We start from the raw sequence: 8,381 nt of genomic DNA, 5'->3' as shown, positions 1-8,381 counted from the left end.
ACAAGGCTTTTACAAAGTCTCTAAACGGATTCCAAGGGTCAAGATTGGATAACAAAGGGAGAAGGAACAAAGAAGGCAAAACAGGTACACTTTGGTAGACCGAAGTGGAGTTTCGGTCTGCTGAAGTAGACCTCTAAGAACCGGTCGACCGATACTCTGCTTCAGTCAACCGAAACTCAGATACTGAGAGCAAGAGGATGGTTCGGTCGACCGAACCCTATTTCGGTCGACCGAAACAGGAGATCCCGAGAGTTACAAGAGAATCGGTCGACTGATGCACTATATCGGTTAACTGAAATGGCTCTGCCGGGCCTGGAACCTGCTACTGAGAAGTTGCACTTAATGGACTGAAGAAAAACTGAAATGGGGACTTTAAAATGATTCATACTTGAATTAAACCATCAAAATACAATATTCTACGATCAGGAACATGAGTACTACCACACAGTCATCTTACAAGATCATTTATTACAATTACATGAGGTTAAACATAGTGCTTACATTAGTTCCATTTACATCAAAATGGATTTCAAGTTTCTAATTACATTATCTTTTACATACCAAATGAACTTAATACATTTTACATCATGTGCTTTACAAAATAAGTTCAAATTCAACAAAATATATTCAAAATGCTCTTTAAGTTCCCTTAGTTCTGTGGTGGATTATTATCCGCCAATTCCTTGCCATGTCCTGAAAAAAATGTAAAATATATTGGGATGAGCGAGTCGCTCAGTATGTGGCATTTAAGGCACGCCTCTTGTGTCCACGTGAATCCATACAAGAATAGAGCAATAGGAAATGGGGATCATACAATGTCGGGATAATATCACATAACAATCAATCTCAAGTATAAACAATGTGATGCAATGGGAGTGCAATGCATGTCGATGTCGCTCCCCATTTTTTTTCACATTCAAAACCATTACTTTCACACGGTTAATATAACCCGCCCTTTGGTGACCCCGTAGTGACACGAGAGAAGGATTGGCTAGTGTCCCTGACCCTTGGTACCCCCGCGGCGTCATTTTGGGCCCAGCTAGCTCAACCACGCTAGGACAATCTCCCTAGTTCCCTCTAAGCTATATTAACCTTCCGGCCCTTTGGTACTCTCGCGGCGACCGGGTTTTCATAAAACTATTTCATCAAAACACTTTCCTGAAATTCCCCATTTTCATTTCAAAACAATTCTCCCCATTTTCATGCCCAATGCCAATGCATAGATGCCTCAATGACATACACATGTTCATCATCCCACATCTAATACAATTTAACTAACAAAGCATAGTTCACAAGAATATCAAGGAAATCACAACATGCTTTTTATACAATAAGAATCTAGCATGATGATCATATATAATCAATTCTTAAGCATGCTCTTCGCCTAGAACATTTAACACACATAGTTACACAATCAATATATATGCATAAGAATCAACACCTTAATAAATTTTAAAACAAATTACTCAAGTTAAGCAACAACTAAAGAGAATTAACTCACTAAGGTACAAGATCTCATGGATTAAGAGCCCCTACCTCAAATTGATGCAAAACCCTTAAAATGGGTCTCCAAATTCGAAGTCTTTAAGGAGGCTCAAAGTTGAAATTGATGGTACTCACGCATAGAACTCGTCGTGCTCTCCGTTTTGCCTCAAAAGACACTAAAAAATTCCAAGTATTTAAGATGGAATCAAAGCTTGAAGTTTGATTATGAAAATAGAAGAAAAATTACAAAGAAAAGAGGGGAGAGAGAGACTTACGGGAGATGTGAGATTTGAGACCCAATTTGTGGTCGTTAAGTCACAAAATGAGTGGGTGGTGGGTCCCACCACCATTGTAACGACCCACTCCACCACATGGTATGATATTGTCCGCTTTGGGCCTGAGCCCGCACGGTTTTGCTCTTGAGCTTCACCCCAAAAGGCCTCATACCAATTGGAGGTGACACACTTACATATAAGTACTTCACCTTTCCTCTACCCAGGCGATGTGGGACTGTGCACCCGTAGCTCGCCAGTGTGGTAGCCTGACAGTGTCTCTCGCACCCGCCCACGGCACACCCGCCCACAGGGTCATCACAATCCACCCCCCTTGGAGGCCCGACGTCCCCGTCGGCACACTTCCGGCTGGGTCAGGCTCTGATACCATTTGTAACAACCCACTCCACCACATGGTATGATATTGTCCGCTTTGGGCCTCATACCAATTGGAAGTGACACACTTACAGGCCCAAAGCGGACAATATCATACCATGTGGTGGAGTGGGTCGTTACAAATGGTATCAGAGCCTGACCCAGCCGGAAGTGTGCCGACGAGGACGTCGGGCCTCCAAGGGGGGTGGATTGTGATGACCTTGTGGACGGGTGTGTCGTGGGCGGGTGCAAGAGACACTGTCAGGCTACCACACTGGCGAGCTACGGGTGCACAAGTCCCACATTGCCTGGGTAGAGGAAAGGTGAAGTGCTTATATGTAAGTGCATCATCTCCAATTGGTATGAGGCCTTTTGGGGTGAAGCCCAAGAACAAAACCGTGCGGGCTCAGGCCCAAAGCGGACAATATCATACCATGTGGTGGAGTGGGTTGTTACAAATGGTATCAGAGCCTGACCCAGCCGGAAGTGTGCCGACGGGGACGTCGGGCCTCCAAGGGGGGTGGATTGTGATGACCCTGTGGGCGGGTGTGCCGTGGGCGGGTGCGAGAGACACTGTCAGGCTACCACACTGGCGAGTTACGGGTGCACAAGTCCCACATCGCCTGGGTAGAGGAAAGGTGAAGTGCTTATATGTAAGTGCATCATCTCCAATTGGTATGAGGCCTTTTGGGGTGAAGCCCAAGAACAAAACCGTGCGGGCTCAGGCCCAAAGCGGACAATATCATACCATGTGGTGGAGTGGGTTGTTACAAATGGTATCAGAGCCTGACCCAGCCGGAAGTGTGCCGACGGTGACGTCGGGCCTCCAAGGGGGGTGGATTGTGATGACCCTGTGGGCGGGTGTGCCGTGGGCGGGTGCGAGAGACACTGTCAGGCTACCACACTGGCGAGCTACGGGTGCACAGTCCCACATCGCCTGGGTAGAGGAAAGGTGAAGTACTTATATGTAAGTGTGTCACCTCCAATTGGTATGAGGCCTTTTGGGGTGAAGCTCAAGAGCAAAACCGTGCGGGCTCAAGCCCAAAGCGGACAATATCATACCATGTGGTGGAGTGGGTCGTTACAACCATCCTTTTCTTTTCTCTTTTTCTTTTTGCTTTAATTTCCATACTACACACACATGAAATACACCACCAATTAGATGCCACATAAATCTCATAAAATAAAATATATGAAATGTAAGTGGACTCAACTATAATTCCGTACGCAAAACGTGAAAAGACATAAATACCCTTGCATCAACGAAATTCCAGAAAAATGAAAAATACTGAAAATCGGAAACATCACAGAGAGCAAGAAGGAGAAATTGATGAGCTTGGCAAGGGCTACAATTTGACACCGTTATTGTTAGGGTTTGGGAGAATTCAAAATTAGGGCTTGGCTAAAGGCATGTTTGGCTAGCATACTTGAGGTAGGGTTTTCCTAATGCTTCAAAACTTTGTCTTTCATTGAGTATCTATTCTTTATTTCCTTGAAATTCTCTATAAATGTGAAATTGTGAATTAAAATGACTATGTATTAGTGTGAAGAAGGCATGATAGAAAATGATGTGTATTTGTATTCCTTTTAATGTTAATGACATGTATGATATTGCTCTAGAGAAGACTTATTCACTTATGTGTTCAAAGTATGCTTATGTGAGAGAAATGTGTTATTCTATAATTATTTCAAGTGCTAGCATGATTGTATTACTTTGGTCTATACGTACCCACCAACTATTATTATTACTCTTATTCTTCTCTCACCTTTCCCTTCACGATGATCAATTATTTAAGTCCTTTAGTGAGAATGAGGAAGTTTTTTGTTTGTCTATATTATTTTCCTCTTATATTTTGTGCTACTTACAACATTTTTCATTTTAGCATGCCTATAACATATGATTTTCTCCCATACTCTTTCCCTTCAGGTTTTTCAAACTAGAAATTCTCAAGCAACCCCATGGATTTTACCTAATTTTTTTTTTTCATTTTAAACAATTGAATTAAATTCAGGGTATATAAAAAACATAAAGTATAAGAACAAAAACATTATAAATAACATTAATTTATCCAGCCGAATTTCTTAATTACAGTCCCATCCCAAACCAAGTCCTCAATATCTATTTCATGCAAAAGTCAATTCGAGTCAGTTCAATTTATATACTCTCCGTCCAAAATAGTGTGTCTGTTTTGGGAAATTGTGACGCATAATTTGTGAGTCACAGTTTTCAAAAAGAGACACTCTTTTTGGAATAAATGGAGTACTAATATATCAAAAATAACTAAAAGCAAGGTAGTTTCATGTCGATTCGGACTCGACATAGTTGTTGTGTCGATGTTGCGTCAATAGGGCCACACAGATTGCAGTTCCAATTAGCTTTTGATTCTTGTAATGCCATGTTTTTCATCTGTAACACAAAATTAAGGCAATATAGTTTGAGAAACCAAGGATTGACATTGGCATGACCACCTTTGGTGGGTCTTGGTTATGTCCACTGGTGGTTGGCTTAGGGCTATATTCTACCTCGCTGGAGTTGTCAGAATGGCAATGGAGATTTGTTGGCAGTTGGTGGCTGCTTCCTTTGCGGATTTTATGATGCAACTGGGCGACAATGAGGCTCCATAGAATCAAAGGCATTCTTGTCCTTTCATGATTATGAGAGTAGTATGGTCCTTTAAAATGATGTATTAATTTCACTGACACTCCTCTCAGGTCGGGCCAAACATCACAATGAATCATGTTTCGAAAATAACTATCACTTGCATAGTTGTATTACAAATGTTTGGTCCGTTTTTCACTTACACATCAAAAGTTACTTTTCAAGTATATCAGGTACTTTTGCATTTAAAATGAAATTATTACCCTTTTAACTATCTGTTGACTTACAAAGGATCGAAATAACTTAAATACCCTTTGACCTTCATTATATAAATTTAAAATTATTCTTTATATATATATATATATATATATTATTATTATTTATATTTATAGAGAAAAGAGTGAGATGAAGAGTTTTGGGGATGACAGTGTAATAAAAAAGGGCAATTTGGTTATTTCAGACTTTTGATATTTTAAATTAAAATAGATTAAAAAAATAGGGATAAAATTTTCATTTGGACCTTTTTAATGAAAAAGTAACGGAAAAGTAAATTGGGGTCTGAGTGATAATTAATTTCGAAAGATGTTTGAAGGTGATATTTAGTTAAATCTGAAGGGGTATCAGTGAAATTAACCCTAAAATGATTCAACTATTTTTAATGATAAACTCTCACCGAACCTTGCCCAAATGGGATGATCTGCAACAAATTTATATAGTTTAGGGAATTTCTTATATTTTTAATAGTTCTAGGGTTGGTTACAGGTTTTCCCATAGTTCAAAGGTTTTTTTTTTGCATTTTACCCTTTAGTTATAGGGTGAACTACATTAAACCCCCATTTTTTATCTGTGTTTTTCACTAAACCCCCATTTTTTATTTTTTATTTGTCAATAAACCCCCCTCAACTATTCGAGGAGGGTGATTTAACTAACGGAAGTTAACTGAAAGGGAGAATCTTTGGATATTTAGTTTTTCATATATTTTTTAGACAAAAATGTCCTTTTATCTATTTTAATATACCTTCACATATATATCTATTTCATTATCACTCTTAGCCGCATATCTTCCACTATTGCAACAACACGTACTCTTCTATCATTATAATATTATATATAATTTGTTTCATAAGATAATGGTATATATAATATGTATCATTAAATATTATTTATACTATATTTTCATTTCCATCCAGCCTTCAGACCAATATAAATCTAGGTTTTTTTCTTGAAATTTTTCTGCTATATATATATATATATATTTGAGAATTATATTGTGCATTCATTTATTTGGTTTTTATTGATTTTCATTTTATATAGATTTATTAAAGGGACACTACGAGAAATAATTCCTATTTTTTTTTCCTTTTTTATATTAATATTTATGCCTACATGTTTTTTTATTTTATTTATATTTCAATATCATTTTTTTTTCTATAAAAAAATAAAAAATTCCTTCCATGTGACTAATGTGAACTTGTCAGTCTAGTAAAATGTTAAAACAAAAAAAAACAATAAAAGTGTTAATTTGTGTGAATGATGTCGTTTAGGTTATTTTATAAATAAAAAAATAAGAAGCAAAGTAGATTTTCAAATAGGCCGGCTTTAATGGGTATTTAAGTCAATTTATATTTCAGTTCTCTTTTAACTAACTTCCATTAGTTAAATCACCCCCCTTGAATAAAAAAAGAGACTTTAATAAAAAACACAGATAGAAAAAATAGGGTTTAATGTAGTTCACCCTTGGTTACATTGACAAACACAAGTTACTTTTAGTTAGTTATTCTTTTTTTGAAGTTTTAGAAAAACTGTATTGAAGGATACAAGGAATGTACAGGCCAAGAGGCCAAACGGACTACTAAGCTAACAAAGTGGGCCTATCCCCTGGTTGAGGCAATGCTAGAAAGCCCAGAACCTATTACATGGACCCTACGACACCACCAGCTCGGACTTAGTGTTCGCCTGGGCTCGCCTTGGCCCACCAATACCATCAATGAATCGGCGATTTTCCTTTATATGGGTGAATAGTGAAAGACTGTTTGGCAAGAAACAGAGTGCTCTGTTTGTCTTGGTGTCTTGGAAGATGGAGAGAAGTGTGGAGGTGTTGCCTCTTTTTTCAGTGTGTTTAATTCTGAGGGTATTAACAAGTGGAACAGAACTCGGTTGAGTTGTCCGAGTCGACTCGAGCTGTATCAGAGATCACATTCCATCATGTGTTGTGAAGAAGAGCAAAGGCTAATTGACAACTCTTTTCTTTGTATGTCATCACCTTTTCCTTCTTTACCAAGAAGATAACACCCCCTTTTCAAAACTCAAGTAAGATACAACTTTGTGACTTATTAATTATTATTTTTTATGCCAAATAACTAGGGTTAAAAAGACTCCATCTTTCACATTAATTAATAATATATTTTTTTTTATATAAAAAAAAGATGCCGTTAGACAACTTGTCTTAATGGTGCGAAAATTTAAACCAATTAAATAATGTGCCATCACGTAAACTTCACAAAAATATATTTATTGGTGGCTTTCTTTTCACATGATTAGCACAGTGATTTTTTCGAGTTGATCAGTAACACTCCATTTACATTTATCAATCAGATTATTAATTTCAAAAGAAGTTTATGCAGTAACAATTTTTTTTTTTTTTTTTTTTTTTCACTTCAGAAGAAAAAATAAAATGAAAAAAAATGTTTAAAAGGAAAGGAGGAAGGATGAACTACTTTTACTTTATGTCATTTGGTAGTGGAAAGAAGAATGATTGAGAGCCCGACTATCCTACAATTTTAACTGATTAATGAAAGCTGTCTGTCATTATTCCTCCAATTTGTTAGACTGTATAGGACTCTTTATTATTTATTACTATAGTGGAAAACCCGAACTTTCTCGTCTGTAAAAAACTATTATTTAGACTGTAAAGGTACAATCTTACTTTTCTCTTAATCATTTTATTCAAATATAGCACATCATCTACTACAAGTTACGACTATCTTTTTAAAATATTGGTCATTGTTGTTTTTAGAGTTTATTTATGTCATGCTTGTTTTAATACAATTTTTCTGAATACGCATACATATATGTCAGGAAACTTTTGCATAATTGCATGTATTATTTAGTACCACTTGGGTAAGTTTGTTTATTAATCTTCTTTGTCAATCTTTTGGTTCTTGATCATCATGATCAGTATTTGATTGTAATTGGGTGCAGTATTGGTAGTGAAGCTTTTTATCTCCTATTTCATTAATTTTCTATATGCTCTGCCTATTTATGTTATGCAGTGTTTGCATTGTGTTTGATAAAATTCCTCGGTGAGTATAACCAAGACTATTTCACAGTTACAGACCTAAGAAGATTATACCCAGAACATATACTACGAAGAAGAAAAGGTAAAAGAGAAAACGGAAGTTATACACAGATATAAATTGGGTTTTTTTTGTCAACAATGGTGGTGCTGGGCCTCATTGAGCATCCCATAATCCACAGGGCACATGTACTTCCCCGTCCCACATGCATTGGGAAATTTACTTGGGTAGCCCTAAGGGTATTCGAACAAAAGGAATTTATACTTGGGGAGGACTATTTCAACTGGTCTATAAGGTTGTTTCCATAATCCCCCTTATACAAGTGAGGTGGACTCTGGATGTAGTGAAATAGAC

The 8,381-nt window shown here is 37.2% G+C and overlaps 1 long non-coding RNA gene across 1 annotated transcript; it reads right to left on the bottom strand.

Annotated features, from left to right (window-relative positions):
* Positions 1 to 466: 466 nt before the first annotated feature.
* Positions 467 to 1,835, bottom strand: LOC132315070 (uncharacterized). The gene is made up of 3 exons (XR_009483569.1): positions 1,761 to 1,835; positions 1,537 to 1,661; positions 467 to 693 (listed from the first exon to the last, which is right to left on the bottom strand). It is a non-coding gene; the product is annotated as an uncharacterized LOC132315070 (long non-coding RNA).
* Between the last annotated feature and the right edge of the window lie 6,546 nt (positions 1,836 to 8,381).

This window comes from Cornus florida, unplaced genomic scaffold (genome assembly GCF_030987335.1).
Source record: "Cornus florida cultivar Cherokee Brave unplaced genomic scaffold, ASM3098733v1 CherokeeBrave_3.0.0_Hap2_Chr06, whole genome shotgun sequence".
Taxonomy (NCBI): Eukaryota; Viridiplantae; Streptophyta; class Magnoliopsida; order Cornales; family Cornaceae; genus Cornus; species Cornus florida.
Note: the sequence above shows the minus strand (reverse complement) of the source record. Positions and strands in the feature narration are given on the sequence as shown.